General features: G+C 49.2%; 2 long non-coding RNA genes across 2 annotated transcripts; both read left to right on the top strand.

Moving 5' to 3' along the window:
* Positions 1-2,956: 2,956 nt before the first annotated feature.
* Positions 2,957-4,778, top strand: LOC132649847 (uncharacterized). Its single transcript, XR_009588355.1, has 2 exons — positions 2,957-3,160; positions 3,487-4,778. It is a non-coding gene; the product is annotated as an uncharacterized LOC132649847 (long non-coding RNA).
* Positions 4,779-12,037: 7,259 nt separating this feature from the next.
* Positions 12,038-14,776, top strand: LOC132649843 (uncharacterized). Its single transcript, XR_009588350.1, has 3 exons — positions 12,038-12,091; positions 12,313-12,499; positions 13,925-14,776. It is a non-coding gene; the product is annotated as an uncharacterized LOC132649843 (long non-coding RNA).
* The last annotated feature ends 1,219 nt before the right edge of the window (positions 14,777-15,995 follow it).

Below are 15,995 nucleotides of genomic sequence, written 5' to 3'. Positions count from 1 at the left end.
CACTTTCCTGCCATGATGGACTTTTACCCCTCTGGAACCTAACCCATAGGTTCCTCTTGTCACTTACAGAACAGCAAGACTCTTTAGGGGGTCTCATTTAAGCTCAAATAAGGTCTTTCTTCTATAAGTTGCCTTGGTCATGGTGTTTTATCACAGTAATAGGGAAGTAGCAAACGGCGGCCCACCCTAAGTGAGGAGACATACAATGTAACATACCTGTGTGGATTCCTGTTTCTCTATGGGGCTTGGTTCACTCATCAGTATGACCTTACAGCATTTTCTACATAACCGGTTCAACTCTGTTTCTTTATATCCCCAGAGTATCTTACCGTGCAGATATCCATCCTAAAGCAAACAGGCAGGCATTTTCACTGGTTCCTTGCAATGTTGACTTGACTTACCATAAGGCAACAGACTTCTCCGTGCCTGAGTCTTCATGCTTGTGCACTCTACCTAGAATGGACGGAAGCCAGGACCTCGCCCTTTCACCTGTCCATACCCCTTGCTGCTTGCTGCTTAGTGGACAGCTGACCCCTCCCTGGCTGGTCTTGGAGAAACATGTCTGTGGTTTCATGATCTGAGTCCCCCCTTTCCTCTGCTCAGTCCTGCCTGGGCCCTGAAGTCCCCTGTGCTTCTGCCGGAGCCTTGGGACTCCCTAACCTGAATCTCAGCTGGGCTAAGTGGTTCGTCCTTAGCTTCTTTCTCTGGGACAGAAACTCATGCTTGCTCTGCTCTGGGCTTCTCTAGCCCACCCCATCTCAGCACGCAGGTACGCTCACTGCCATGCCCCATTGAACTATTTCCAGAACCTGCCCCTTCCTGCTCTGGGGGAACCGGCTTACATCAGACTGAAGGAGACCAGGCCATGACAACTCCCACAGGAAACAATGTGTCACATTCCACCATCGGTCAGCCTCCGCCTTCAGTACCTGTAACCAAACTGGAAAATTCACCCAGAAAACTAAACTCACACCCTAACCCAAATCCCACTTGGTGACAGAGCAGTGTGCCACTGCTAGGAAGAGAGGAGTTCCTAAGAGACAGCTGCCCAATAGCAACGGGACAACGGGACGATTTGCCTACCCACAAAGGCAAGGGAGTTAACATGCCACCAGATCAGCCTGGCTTCTCACCGCTGGCCTGTGCTCAGTCAGCCTGATTATGCAAAGAGCCAAAGCACCTAGCAAAGTCAGTCTCCAAAGGTCACAGCTGCACGGTACAGTCCTCTCTCCTAGGGAAAACAGACATCTTTTCCACTTGCAGAATTACAAAGCTGATTCTAGCCTGTGGCTCTTCCCCAGATAGCTCTCTTCTTCACCCATCCCTTCAGGCAACCATACCTGGGCCTGCATAGAACATCAAGAAGGAGAGGAGCTTCAAAGCCCATCTGGTCTAATCTAGGTCATGAAAGGTCAAAAAATTACCCAGTCATTTAATCTCAGGACCAGAAACAGGTGGCTAGCTAGAGCTCACTGGACAGCCAGCCTGCTGGATGAGTTCCATCCAGCTTAAAGACCCTATTTAAAAATAAAATAAAATAAAAAACAAGGTGGATGGCTCCTGAGGAATGACACTAAAGACTGACCTCTGACCTCCATGCACACACTAGAGGCTGTCAGAGTCTTGGGAAACCTGTTCCTGAATGCACAGCTGGTGAGGAACAAAAGTGGAATACAAACTTGGCTATTTGCCTCCCCAACTCAGGTACCTCATGACACTACTGTTAGGACAAGAGAAAAGACTGTGGGTCTGAGAGGAAGAGAAGGGTATTTGGGAAAGGGATGGGTAATAATGAAAATGCAAATAAAAGGCCCAAGCAGGTGTTCAGTAAAAGTGCCTTTCCCTTGAGTGAGGAAGTGCTCAGAAAGAGAAAGGACTGAGGCACCAGCGGGACCCAAACCTGGGACAGTTAGAGCAATGAAGTGATAGAGTAATGACTGTATTCTAGCCCAGACTATAAAATAAAATAGGATAAATACCTATGAACCCATGGCCACAGGTATAACCTATGTGTAAGTACATCATGGGGAGCGGAGACCATCTGACTGTCCAGAGGAGACCATAGATTTTAAGTAGATGTTCTTCCCTCCAAGGGGTGGAGCCTGGTCACCCTTCCCCCAGGTTGGGCATTACTTGAGCCCCAAAGAACAGGCAGAGGGAGAGTTGTGCTTCAAGGGAGCCCTTGACTATGGAGAAATCCAATGAGCATGCTCAGCAAAGAGACAGAGGTCGACACCATAGGCCAGCACGTGCTCCCATCAGCCTGCAGTGAAGAAGACGTCTCACTACCTTGTCTCCAAACACAGACTCCCACTCTGACTGTAAGAAAAATACACCCAAATTGCTCAGGTCATCCCGGGCAAAGGAAGTCTGAGAAACTGTCACAGGCCAGAGGGTAAGTGATGATCAAGCTGGATTCTGAGCCAGATGGAGTTGTGGGTCCCTTGGTGACAAATGTGCTTCAGTAATGAGCTGAAGTGGTAGGCTAGGGCTCTTGGCCCTGTGCTCACACTCATTCTATAGGTGCATAAATATTTTGAGAAAGAACTTTGTAGTAAATATACATTCAGAATAACAATGTCTCACTCTCACCAGGGAAGTGGCTGTCCAGTTCCTTGAGATACCATGGGCCTGGGCCTGGGCCTGAGTAGCATCTTGCAAGGATCCTGAATGAGTCTGTGTGCCCCTCAGAGTTGACCCCAGGAGCCTGAGTAAGGACTTCCATAGAGTGAAAGCGAATCAGAAGAAGTCTCAACGGGATGCCAGAGAGCTGACCTGAGCAGCCACTGACTCCCTGCCCACTATCGCTGGGCATGGAAGTCTAGCCACTGGTGTAATCAGGTGGGCCAGGGTTCAGATTTCCTCAGGGTGTGAAAATGCAAAGTGACCCGGGCCAGCAGGTGTCCTCTTTCATCCAGCTGGGGTCACTGTCCCCTAAGAGGCCCCAAGCAGGCCCTTCTGGTCACATGAAGCCTGTAAACCTCAAGCTCCCAGGGACCTGAATGCATTCCAAGAGGCCGACCCAGCAGCCCTGAAGCTCCAGCTGAGGGCCTGGCAGTCCCAGCCCTACGTTGCTGGGCAGAGGACACAGGCATTTCCGAAGCAGCTTGGCCTCCTGCCAGTGGGTCTCCAGATGCCATGCAAGACACACCTGAACAGGGTAAGAGAATAGGTGTATGTAAACAGTGTTTGAAAAAGAAAATAGCTGAACAAATACAGCGCTTGTTAACACAGGTGTTTACAGGTGGAATTATTTTTCCTGGGCTGCTATCTCCCAAGCTGCTTTGTGCGGCTCCGCGCACCTGCAGCGATTTTCCCAGACAGGGAAGGGACGAGGGGGAAGTGGCTAGTCCAGATCGATCTCGAACCACACAGGAGGTCAGTGATCAGCCGTGGGCCGGGCTGGTGTGCAGTTTCTCTGACTGGACTTTCTTTTTCTTTTTTTTTTTTTTTTTTTTTTTGTTTTCCCCCAACGTGCTGGAACAGGGTCCAGCCTGTTCACCACTTCCTGCTCAGCCAACGCAGCTGTTCTGCCGGCCCCGGGGCAGTCGCAGTAAGAGGCCCATTTCCGGGGGTAGGAGCCAGCCACTCTCTGGGCACGACAGTCTGACTCTCTCCTCTCCCCCAAGGGGAGTCTCATGATTTGCATCTTACGGACAGAAACTGAAGACACTCAACCCCAGTCACAGAAGCATGGGTAAGTAAAGAGCAGCAGAGGAGGCACAACCCGGAGTGGCGGATGGAGAGAGTCCTGAAGTGTCCCTGAGGACACGGGAGCAGTGTTCTCCGTGGGACACCCAGAAATATAGATGCGTTTTCTGTGGCACAGGCGGAAGGAAGCACCCTGAGGGAGACAGCATTAAAAACTACGGAAAAGAAGCATAAAGCCACAGGCCATGCACTTATAAATGGTTACAATGGGAAACTTTGTTAGGTGCATTGTATCGCAATTTTAAGTCTTCCTGATATAAGCAGAGCCAGGTGGGTCTACACGGTGAGATCCAGGACAGGCAGGGTCTTAACTGGATATTTCTGACATAATAAGATGGTTGAGGGGCAGTACGAGGATTTCCCCATTGTTTGGGGTCACCTGAAAGGCAAAATGCTCCAAATGCAGACTCAGCCACAATGTGTTAAGTCTCTGATTCAAGTCTACAGGCAAAAATAAAAAGCAGGAGGGAGGTGGGTAGAAGAGAGAGGAGGCCCCAGGACTCTCGGCAGGGAGCATCAGAGGATCCAGGAGCATGGGGAGGCCGGCTGGCTTCCTGTCATGCCTCAACAAAGCCACGGAACACAGCAACTTGAGATGCAAGGAGGGACTCCGTCCCACTTGGAGAAAACTGGCCAGAAAGAACAAAGAGAACACAGACAGCTGCTGGGAGCCCTCAGAGAGGCCCAGGAAGGTCACAGTGTCCTGCAGGAGCGCTGGTCAAGTGAAGAAATGCCCTGACCATTGACAGCTCTGACGTCACCACACCTACAAACCGGGAGAAAAGACCATTTCTTGCTTTAGGCAGAGAGCCACTCAGTGCACAGTGAGGCTTTCCAAAAACCCTCTTGTGCTCAGCTCTCAGAACCTTTGCTCCAGGCTAGCCTCCTTTTCGTAGACCAGCATGACCCACTCCATGTTACACAGGTCGGAGAAACAGGTCTCTCTCTGACCTACATCAATAACTTGGAGGCTGTGCTGTGTTTAATACAGGTATACCGGCTCCGGGTCTGGGTGCTCCCTCTATGACACTATCAGAAAAATAAAAGCTCACTGTTAGGAAGGGAAAGCCTGGCTACCCTCCAAATTCCTCCTGTTCATTCCAGAAGGCCATCTCAGTCCACTTCTACTGCTCCATACAAGAAAGGGTGCCAGGGCGGGCCAGCGCGGGACAGGAGCAAGGGAGAGAAGAAGGGAGGAGAAGGGGGAGGAGAAGGGGGAGGAGCCCGATCGAGAAGGAGATTTGAAAGTACACCACTGAGAAGCTGAAAGGTTTTCTGTCTGACACGTCTCTAAAAGAAGGGACGGTATCTAATTAGACATGCTCGTGTCTTTCTAATGAAGATGACCTCATAATTGCAGATCAGTGCCTTTCCTTGGAAGTAATTAGAAAGGCTCTGCTTTCTGCCTGCTGGTTTGGAAGCTCTAGGCTCCATGATGACTCCATCCACATCCACAGCCCTCCACCCCACTTGTCCTCTGACGTGAGGGTACAAGGCTGAGCTAAGACAGAACAGGAGGAAACCAGCTCCACACACACACATCCCTCCCGTGGGCATGCAAGAAATATGTCTTTTCTCCAAGTGCTTAATCCCTTTTGCTTTCCACAAGACCAAGAGAGACTACCCGTGCTACAGCTTGAATTTCAAATGTGCATCACGGGCTCACGTTTTGAATGCTTATTCATTCCCTGGTGAGGAGCAAAATGTGGAAAGCGTATAGAGCCTTTTGTCAGGTAGAGCCTAGCTGACAGAAGTAGGCCACAGGGTTGGGGGCACAGGTCTTGGAAAGTTACAATGTCCCCCCAACCCAGTTTAAGCCTGAACTCTGTGTCCTATCCATCACCACATGAACATGCCACCACTCACCACGCCTCCCCAGCTGTGGGTGAACTGTATCCCCTGCTACTGTGAGCCAATATAAACAGTTGTTCCCTTTCTAGCAGGTATTTTGTCACCGTGATGGCGAAAATGACTAACACAGCCAGCATTGTGCAAAATGGCTCCCCTAAAGTAACATTCATGTATGTACACACACACACACACAATGACAAGGCTCCCGTGTCCAGTGTTTTTGGAAGGTCAGGGGTCTGTGGTGTTTCATACCTACACACATGTGCACATGTGTGCTAGAATATATGTACATGTATGTGTATAGAGGTGAAAAGTTTGCATCAGGCTCTCTGCACCATCGCTCTCCACCTTATTTACTGAGGCAGGCTCTCTTGCTGAACCTGCCTCCACCTCCCTTGTTCTGGGACTCTAGGTGGATCTCCACGCTCATATGTGGGTATCGGGGAATCACCGAGCTAACACCCTCACCCCCTCTTGTGCTCAGCTCTAAGTGCCTGCACCTACACGAACATTTTAGGCCTCAACTTCTGACTCATGCGTCTCTCCCCAGCACAGCATATCGCCTGACAGAGCCTAGATCCCTGTAGATACTGATCCAACTGCCAAAAACTGAAGCACAGAAGAGTATGTGAACAAAGCACCTACAACTTGTATACCCGTGGCTCGCCGCTGCCTGAGCACCCAGGCTACACATCCTCTGTCCCGTAGTTTACCTGAGTTGGCTGCAGATGCACCGGCTGCAGCTCAGCAGTCCACCCATAGAACACGGGCCCCCGACTCTCAGGCACAGCCCAGTGAGCCACCCAGCAGTTCTTCCACCAGAGGGGAGCACTTAGGGGAAGCCATCCTTCAGCCCGATAACTCATTAGCTGGGGGCAGGCAGAGCTAGACAGACTGGGCGGTCAGTGCCAAGAGCTGAAAGAGAGCTTGTCAGTTCCAGAGTCTCTTCCCACAAGAGGATGCACAGATGCTGGGGACAATGGTGACCCTGCCTGGAGGGACACTGTTCCTACCTGCTAAAGTTTTTGGGCTCTGAGGACCTGCGGTTGGCCAAGTTCCTAGCTAAGAAATTCCCGGGCCCTTCCTGCTTCTCTCTCCTTTCTCTGAGCTTAGAGTTACCCTCCGACCATGGTTCCACCCGCTAAATGGGGCCATGTGGACAGTGCTCTAAATGCCTCCACTAAGACACTGTCTCATCCTCATCTATCCCACACTCCAGCTATGGGTGCTCACTTCCATGCCTTTAGCTACGGGGCAGTAGAAAGAGTTAAAACGTTAGCATCCCAGAGCTTTCACTCAAAGTTCCTTTGTCCTCACACTCACCCCTTGCCTCTAACCTGTCTCTAACCTTCCACTCCCAGGAGGAAGGGTCTCAGTGCACATAAGCCTCCTGCCTAGGAGGCAGACCACATGCCATATCCCTCTCTAAACCCACCCTCAAATTTAGTCTGTCACGGCCTGGACACTCTGTCATCCTCACGTAGGACTTCCTTCTGGCTTTCTGCAACGGCCTCACTGTGCTCTGTCCTTTGCTCCTCACTATGCTCCTTCCCCTCCCCTCCAGATCCAGCCTGCAAATGTCTCCCCACGTAAGCTTTCCCTAAAACACATTTGGCCACACGCTTTGCACAGCAAGCTTGAAGCATCTCTTTCATGCCAACTGCATTTTGCCATGTGTCCCTCTGCCCTGCAGGACAATGACCGGGAGCCTTAGCCTGAGGCCTCTGTGTGACACCAGCTCCTTTATCACATACCCACTCACTGCTTAATGCTACCTGCATACACATGTATGGAGAGGGGGCTAGGGTGGAGGAGCCTGTTTCTACCTTTCTGTCTACTGCCAATTGCCCTGCTCTTCAACATCTGTATCTTTATCCTATAACTTGCGGAAGTGACTGACAGTGAGACTTCTGAGACACGTCACTGCAGACCCTTCAAGTCTCAGTTTGCTTCTGGGGGTGACTATAAGGTCTCAGTGAAGACTGTGCATGACATCCTTGGGACACCTAACATTTACAAAGAGTCTATTAAAGGTTTGCTGCTTTCCTCAAAAAAAAAAAAAAAATAGCCAGGGACACTGGTGGGAAGAATGGCTCAATGGTTAAGAGCACGTGTTGCTCTTGCAGAGGACCCAGGTTTGATTCCCAGTACCCACATGGCAGCTCACAATCATGTGTAACTCCAGTTCCAGAGGATGTGATGCCCTCTCCTGACCTCTGCAGGCACCAGGCATGTACAAGGTGCATAGACATGCATGTAGGCAGAAAACCCATGCATATTAAATAAAATTTAATTACAATTTTAAATAATAGCCAGGGATATGTCATGTAAAGATGTAGTCTACCTTGGGGGAGGGAGATAAAGGGAAGAACTTTGAGTGGGGCTCATAGGAGTAGGATGAGAGCTCCAAAGAGCCCAGGAGGACCACCTCCACAAACAGAATATTCTGCAACGTTTCACTGAGACTAAGTCTCCTGATGCTTGGGGCGTTTCCATAGCAAGCACTCGCGAGACAATAATAGACCCCTTAGACCTATGTGCTCAACATAAGCACCAAATTCAAAATGCCTCAAAATAAGAGGAGCAAGATAGTGGGGTTTTTTTTCCCCCCACAGCCTCATCATTGAAAGCTAGACCCTAGAAGAGCACCTACTGAGATACTTTCCAACACTGACCCATCCTAGGTCGATACCCAAAGGCAAACGCCTTCTCCATGGGATGGCCCCTTGCTCTTTTTTTTATTTACCTGTAGAGAATGATGAGGAGCTTCTACCACTGTGGATGTTGTCCTTGCACACCCACAGAGAGCTGTTCCTCTCCCAAAGACCCAGTCACTGGGAATAAAGACACAGAACAGGGAAGGGAGGAGAGGGAAAAGCCAAGGTCAGGAAAATAGGATCTGAAAGACAGACAAGACTAAGGAGGGGGGAGGGAGGAGAGAGAGAACACAAGAGAAACTGAGCAGCAAAGAAACAAACCAAATAATGGACTGAATTCATGACCTAGATACATAGACAAAGAGGAAAAAGAGAAGTATAGAGGTAGTGCTTGCTCTTTCCCTTGACGACCCTTGTATCCACAGAACAAAAGCAATCGCAGGTTAAGCTCCACTCGTTGAAGCAGCAGGCAATGACACGGAAAAGCACTGATGGCCACCACATTCTTCCCTATCACCCGTGTCAGTACCCCACCATTGCCATGCAGACCGTCGTTAATGAAAGAGAGAAAAGTATCAGTCTTATTGCTGATTACATTTTAATAGTCTGAAATGGAAAATGCATCTGGGCCCTTTTGTTATTCTCTGACATGAGAAGTTGCCTGAGGGAAAGCAGTCATTTGAGTTGCGAGCTAAACTAGCCATCTTCATCTTACACAATGCCACTTATACTCAAAATTACATAAACTATGGCTCTTCAGACTTAAGTATTTGGCAGAGATCCCCTTGAAAATGAACAAAGTGAGCCTAGTAGTTTAGGGAAAACATCTTGTCGATGATTAAAATCTGTGATTTCAAGTTAAAAAAAAAATCTGAATTTTGGAAAACTTCTACCCATCACCATGTGGTTGACTGAGTGCTTTCCAAGGCTTTTCTAATGAGATTGATGGTGATGTTAATATGTTAATAAATATGGTTCCTGGATGCTGTACAGTAAAATGTGTCAACATTTGGAAGATTTGCATAGCTCAGTAAATTAATATTTTCCAAATGATAATCTAAAATCATGCATGGTTAAAAGACCATAAGAACCAAGAGACATTAGACCAAGGAGCATCAAGGATGCTTACTCCTTTTGAAGACCAGATCTTTCCCTCTGGAAGGTAGAAGACCATGCTTCACAAGAAGATGGTACTATCGTGCTGAGGAAGCCTGGTACTGAGGTCTAACCATAGTAAATGAACTATGGAGACCTTTATTTAAATGCACACACATGGGATCACACACAACCCAGCCTGCCTCAAACATTGCCTCAACCCTGTCTGGCTGATTGCCGGGGCTCATTTCAGAGTAGGATTTTAATATCGCATGGCTGAATGTCTAAGAATCTTCATTCTCAATTGAGTAAGCAACTGACATTTAACTCAGCAATGCTACCATTTCAAAGATCGGGCCACATGCCCAAAAAAGTTACATTTGTATAAAATATCTGAGTGCATTTGTCACATTTAAGGAGTTGGGGCCATGTTTATGCCTCAATACAAAGAAACAAGCTAAATTTTCAAATCTGCTCTGTTAGCAATGTTTACATTTTTAAATGAATTGTTATTTATTATTGCCATCAGTCTGGGCAAAAAATAAGTTTATGACATAATAGACTGTCTATGTGCTTGAGCTAATTATTCTATAATGTAACTATACCTCAAAAATGTCAAATGGTACGCCCATAAATATGTACAACTATGGTTTGCCAATTAAAAAAATTAATATGGAAACCTTGGTAGAGTGCAGAGAAGGGAGCATCGTTAAGTATGCCAGAGCCTGGCATACTTAATCAGCTCATAAAAGGACCCTGAGAATTGACCACAGTGTCTTTCTGTGTCTTCCTCCATGATGAGCACTCCAATCTGACTGGAACAAAGGAACATCCCTTACTAGAGTCAGCTAAGGAGAAAACCCAGAGAGTTCATCTACCCTTTCCTCGATGCCCTCAGAAGTCTGGACGATAGATACAGGGCCACAGGACATATTTGTGTCTTACAGAGGCAGCAGTGTCGGTTAGAACTACTTTGTAATACCCCGACCTGTAAGTTCTATAAGTGACACTGCATCTGTTTTTACTGTGCTTTTCTCTCTACAGTTTCAATGTATTTATAATACAGTTATACTCAGCCAGACATGTAGCTACTTGGCTGACTAGGGTGGGAGGATCAAAAGTTCACGGCCAGCCTGGGCTACACAATAAGTTCAGTGACCATCTAGGCAATTTGGTGAGACTGTCTTGAGATTTAAAAAATAAAAATGAAAATAAAATATAAAGGAGGAGGAAGGAAGGGATGTACACAGTTCAGAGGTGGAGTCTTGCCTGGGATGCTTGAAGTCCCAAGTTCAATCTCTATGAGTACAAAAACTAGTCCTACTCAAAGCCTCTACCAGAACTGCTTCAGTCCTCTACATAGGACCCTCATGATAAAGGGGGTGGGAAGGGCATCTCTGGAGGAGCCTTAAGGATGGGACCTAGAAACTACCCTGCCTTCTTGCCCATTAAGAGGCCTTCCTTCTGGGCACTCCCCATTTGAAAATAGGACTGTGTTTTGTAAATTTAAGGCCCCAGTAGTTGCGGCCAAGCAGGAGAAAGAAGTGGACCAGGAAAAGGGACCTAGAATGGATGCCCAAAGCCTGGAGAGTGAAGCCCTGGCTCCAAATCTGCAGGAAAGGAACAAAGAGACACAAATAGAGGCCTCCTTCATATGGGGGTCACGGCAAGTGCCTTCAAGAGCTTTTGGAGAATACATTCGGATTGACAAGCCTCCTAGGGAGCCGCTTCTGTCCCTTTGCTGTGGTCCACCACCAATGGATGGAACCTAAGAGCCATGGAGCATTAACAGCATTCCCAGGTGGGACTGCCCTTGTTAACCCCAAAGCCCCTCACAAACAGCAAAGCTCTAGGATAGGTCACCATCATACCACTGATTATAAACACAGGCATGTCATCTGTCCCTTGACCCTCAAAAGCCTTGGTCTCTAAATAGGAAGCATCCAAGGCAGCTGGGAAAAGCAACTGACCCCTGACCAGACCCAGTGCACGGCTACCCCCAGCAGCGCTTGCATTCTGTAGAAGGAGCCGAGTCAGCAGTGGAGAGGAGGGGTCTGGAGGGGAAACCTGAGTCTCTCTGGATGGGGTGGAAAGGGAGCCAGAGGGCAAGAGCCCACAGGCACCATTTCAGCAAGAGAATTGGGAACTAGAGCCCCAGCTGTGAGACTTCAACTCTGACTACTTCCCCACTTTTCTCCCTCAATGCCCTTCTACCCTGTGTGGTAACCCTTCCACAGCAAGCAGCAATGCAGAGTCAACCAAGACACCAGCTAGGGGAAAGCCCTCTGTTGGTGGAACGCTCGACTCAGCTGGCCTGCCTTCAGGGGCCTGGCAATGTCATCACCTAGCAGTTAAAACTGTGCAGTCAGTAAAAAAGGACCCGCCTGCCATCCCTCGACCTCTTGCTCTCTGTCTCCCTCTGCCTCTCTGTCTGGTTCTCTTGGTATCAGACCTGTTGTGTGGCGTGCAATTCCTCACATATCACACCCTCCCTAGACTAATCCATCTCCAGAATGAAATCAAGCCAGAGAGCCCATGTGGAAGGTTGTGGAGGCTTAGGGCAGGCTACTCTCCTGGTTTCTAAGAATCCTCTGTGCAGGTTCCTGAGAACCAAGTGACACTGCACAGCAAGGGTCTATTGGGAGGGTGTCACAGAGGGAAAGGAAAAGAGGCGTGGTTTTGTACCCAGACTTCTGCTTTGCTGAGTCACGCTCCATCTTTTCTGTAGAAGCCTTTGCTTTTGCTCCTTCATCTGTACCTACTTGAGAAAGAGAAAGGTAAGGAGACCAGGGCTGATGGGGAACCACCCACGTGGCTTCTGCTCTGATGCAGGGAGGGTCTGGGAGAGATGGTGGGCTCAGGGAGGGGCATGCTGCTCCTGAGAACATGGAGGCTCCTCCAGACTCAGAACATCAATGCCCCACATGCACCTGCTGAGGAGGCAGCAAGTATGCAATGTTTTGAACTGAAAACACACTTTTGTTTTATTTACCCACAGCCTGCTCTCCGATTAAGTAGAAGCTCTGTGTCATTAAGTCAGATGGAGAAACTGCGGCTCGGACGGGCTCAGGACCTAGACATGATTCTCACCCCAACCTGAGGATCTCCTTCAGACATCATGTGTCCTGTGAGATGGGCCAAGGAAGCCCCGCCCAAATCCAAGAGTCCACAGGAGCATTACCCAGGTAGCTGGCCTGCATGCAGAACACTCACCTTGAACACAGAAATCTTTCTGCCCTGTGACTTGGTGGCTTCGGGCTGTGGACTGAGCCACCTTCTTAATCTTTGTTCGGAGCACAGAGAAAGGGCGGCTGGGAAACAGCATTCCGGGAAAGCCACAGTCCAAGAATGCACTCGGACCTCACACTCTTTCTTACCTCGCCTCCCCCAAACTCTCCTCTGCCTTCCAGGCTTCCAGCCTTCTCATCTCTGAGCTTACATTCTGGGGAGTGGGCAGAACACAGTCGGCAGAGAGCTTGGTGTCCTTGGGCTTGTGCTTGCCTGACCTATACCAGTCCAACCTCCACCTGTGGTAGATGGGATGAGACTGTCTATGACCCAATTTAGTGCTGGGTGGAAGGAAGGAAGGAAGGAAGGAAGGAAGGAAGGAAGGAAGGAAGGGAGGGAGGGAGGGAGGGAGGGAGGGAGGGAGGGAGGGAGGGAGGGAGGAAGGAAGGAAGGAAGGAAGGAAGGAAGGAAGGAAGGAAGGGGGAAGGAAGGAAGGAAAGAATGAAGGAAGGAAGAAGGAAGGAGAGAGGAAGGGGAGGAGGCAAAGAGAAGGAGGAAGGGAGGGAGGGAGGAAAGGAAGGAGGAAGGAGAAGGGGGAGGAAGAAGAGAAACAAGCCCTCCAGACTGTTGTGCTCTGGGCCCTTCACTGGGTTCCATCTCACATCCCTTCTGTGGGCTCCTTGGGCTCTCTCTATGGATTTGGATCCTCTGTCTTTGCTGAGCCTTTCCCCACCACCCTGGTTGCCTTCAAAGGCTGATAGGTTACAGTCCTGATGACCCTATCAACTCGCCTGAGCTCTAGGATGGTTCTCTGTGATCCTTCTCTGTGTGGTTGGGCACTAGAGCTGCCTGTTTAGGTCAGCTTGTGATCCAGAGACTTGGACAAATCTCTTCCATTTCTCGGCTTGAGGGTAGGGGAGGCCTCTCACCAGGAGTGAAAAACGGCCTAACGGAACTCAAGATAGGTGATATCTATGGATGGCTCCAATCTGCACACTGGCCACTGGGTCTGCAAAGATTAGATAGTGAGGGCTTGGTCAGCTGACTCCAGATACCTAATATCTCCTTCCGCCCTGTCTGTGCTCACAGTGGGTGAGCAGCGTTTGTGATACAAATGATTGGCATGTTCTCAGCCCCTCCCACTGAGTCTTCCAACAGGCAAATTGACAGTATGGCAGCCCAGGCTTACCTCCCCACTTTCTTAGGTCTTGAATGCCCTAGCTCGTGTTTTTCCCTCTTATTAGCTGCTGGCTACTGTCAGTGGCCCCTGTGTCTGCTAGAGAGAAGCCCAGGTGGCTGGGGGGCTTTTCCCCCCCATTTCCTTGTTGCCTCCAAACTGTTCACCGAGCATGACCCCATTCTCCCCAATATCTGCTTCCTAGAACTGGTGAAAATTAAAAGGCTGGCTGCTTCCAGCCTACTTTGCACAGAGGAGGAGGATTATCAAGAGCATCGAGTCTTAACAGTGGGAGTGCCTTTGGCTGGTGGCAAACTGTGGATGAAGTTTTGCAGGCAGGTTTCACAGGTGAGTTGTCTGGGAGACAGAACCCAGACCCAAACTGTAGAGGAGACACACCCTTGAGAGGTCTCCCAGCCAGTCAAGCAATGCCTCCAAAGCTGCAAGTCTCAGGAGAAAGGTGCTCGGGGCCTGCCTCCTAAAGCAGTGCTCTCTGGGTGGGAGCTGATGCTGTGAGGACCCAAAGGCTGGGATGCCTCCGCCCTCCTCCTCAGCCCCACCTGCCCACGTCCCCAAGGCTTGTCTCTCCTACCAAGGTTTCCTGGCCCACCTAACCAGTCTCAGCTTTGGAAAAGAATACCCAACCTCTTCCAGGATGCCTCTATAAACCCTACGTGGTCTCCACAAAGTGGGAAGAAATGAAGGAGATGCATGAGTTAAGGGACAGGGCTGGGATTATGAGCAAATGTTCTCAGTGACCAGAGATGGCCCTTCATGTGTGTGTTGGGTGGGTGGGGTGGTAAGAACATGTGAGTGCGTGTTTGGAGGCCAGAGGCCTAGGCTATGTGTCTTCCTCAGTCACTCTCCATCCATTGCCTCTGCAATTGCATTTTTATCTGGATACTGGGGGTTGAACCTGGATCCTCATGCTTGCATGGCAAACATTTTACCCACCAAGCCATCTCCCCAAGTCTCTATCTAGACAATGCCTTTTGCCTGGAATCTCCAGAAAAAAAATTAAAATTAAAATTAAAAGAAATCCAGAAGGATTGAGTATGGAGGCAATTCAGTCAAGGTAAGGCTGAAAAGGCTATGTTTTAGAGCAGCCTAATGTTTACTCTCTGGTTTCATGTGTAGTTTGTTGGTGACTGTCCCAGATAAAGTGAGTATCAAAGCCAATGCATGCGTGTCTGTGTCTCTCCTCCCCATCGCCCTCTCTCATCCCACCTCTTTCTTCCCCTTTCCTTTCTGTTTCCACCCTCTCCCCACAGCCTGGAGGAAGCATGGGCTTAGGGGTTCTCACCTCTGCCGAGTCTCTCAGCATCTACAAGTGCATTTTGTTAATTTGGGAAAGATTTATCAGGGCAGAGGTTAATTGTCTTTCCCTGACATGCTTTTACTGAATACATCTGGGTGACAAAATTAATTTCCTCATTAGCTATTTTTGAAAGTGGAACAAGCTGGGGGTTTGGGGAGTGGTGATCAGTGTGGGGAGATGGTGTGGCCTGCATGAGGCCACCTCCCAGAGACACCCAGTAGCCAGGGGCACCCAGGCAGGAGGTCAGTGGTCCAAGACGGCTCCCAAGGATGTCTAGGCTGAGGTGAGTAGAGGAAGGTTCTCTAGTCCCAGAAGCTCTGGGGAGGGGACTTGAAGCCCACCTAGCCATTTCCAGACCCTTCCTTCCTGTGCAGGAAGCTGCCTTATGCTTGAACAATGCAATCTTGGCCCTTTCGAGCAGAGCAGGAATTGCAGAAAGAGATGAAGACACACTAAAACAAGGCCATCCCTAGGGCCTGTCCAGCCTGACCTAGATAACAAAACCAAGTTGATCCTGGGCACCTGTGGTCTCCACGATATACTCTCACATGGAAACACCCCAGAACCCTGCACTAAAGCCAGTCCCACTGGGAGAGAAAATGAAGTAAGAAGTGACCCAGCCCCAGAACTCAAAGTTGGAGACACATGGGGTCACCCATGATCACCCATGAGTGGGCAGCAGAGTTGGGTTCTTGGGCCATGGCCTGTTGCCAGACCAATGGTTCTCAACCTGTGGGTCACAACCCCTTTAAAGGTTAAACAAACCTTTCACACGGGCGGCATATCAGATATTTTGTATGTCAGGCATTTCTATTACAATATACAACAATAGCAAATTGTAGTCATGAAGTAGAAAAAGAAATTCTTTCTTGTGCTTGGGGATCACTGCAACCTGAAAAACTGTATTAAAGGTTGCAGCTTTAGGAAGGTTGAGAACCACAGCTGTAGAGGGAATGGC

This window comes from Meriones unguiculatus, chromosome 1, assembly GCF_030254825.1.
Source record: "Meriones unguiculatus strain TT.TT164.6M chromosome 1, Bangor_MerUng_6.1, whole genome shotgun sequence".
Classification (NCBI taxonomy): domain Eukaryota; kingdom Metazoa; phylum Chordata; class Mammalia; order Rodentia; family Muridae; genus Meriones; species Meriones unguiculatus.
This window is presented reverse-complemented; position numbering and strand designations above follow the sequence as displayed.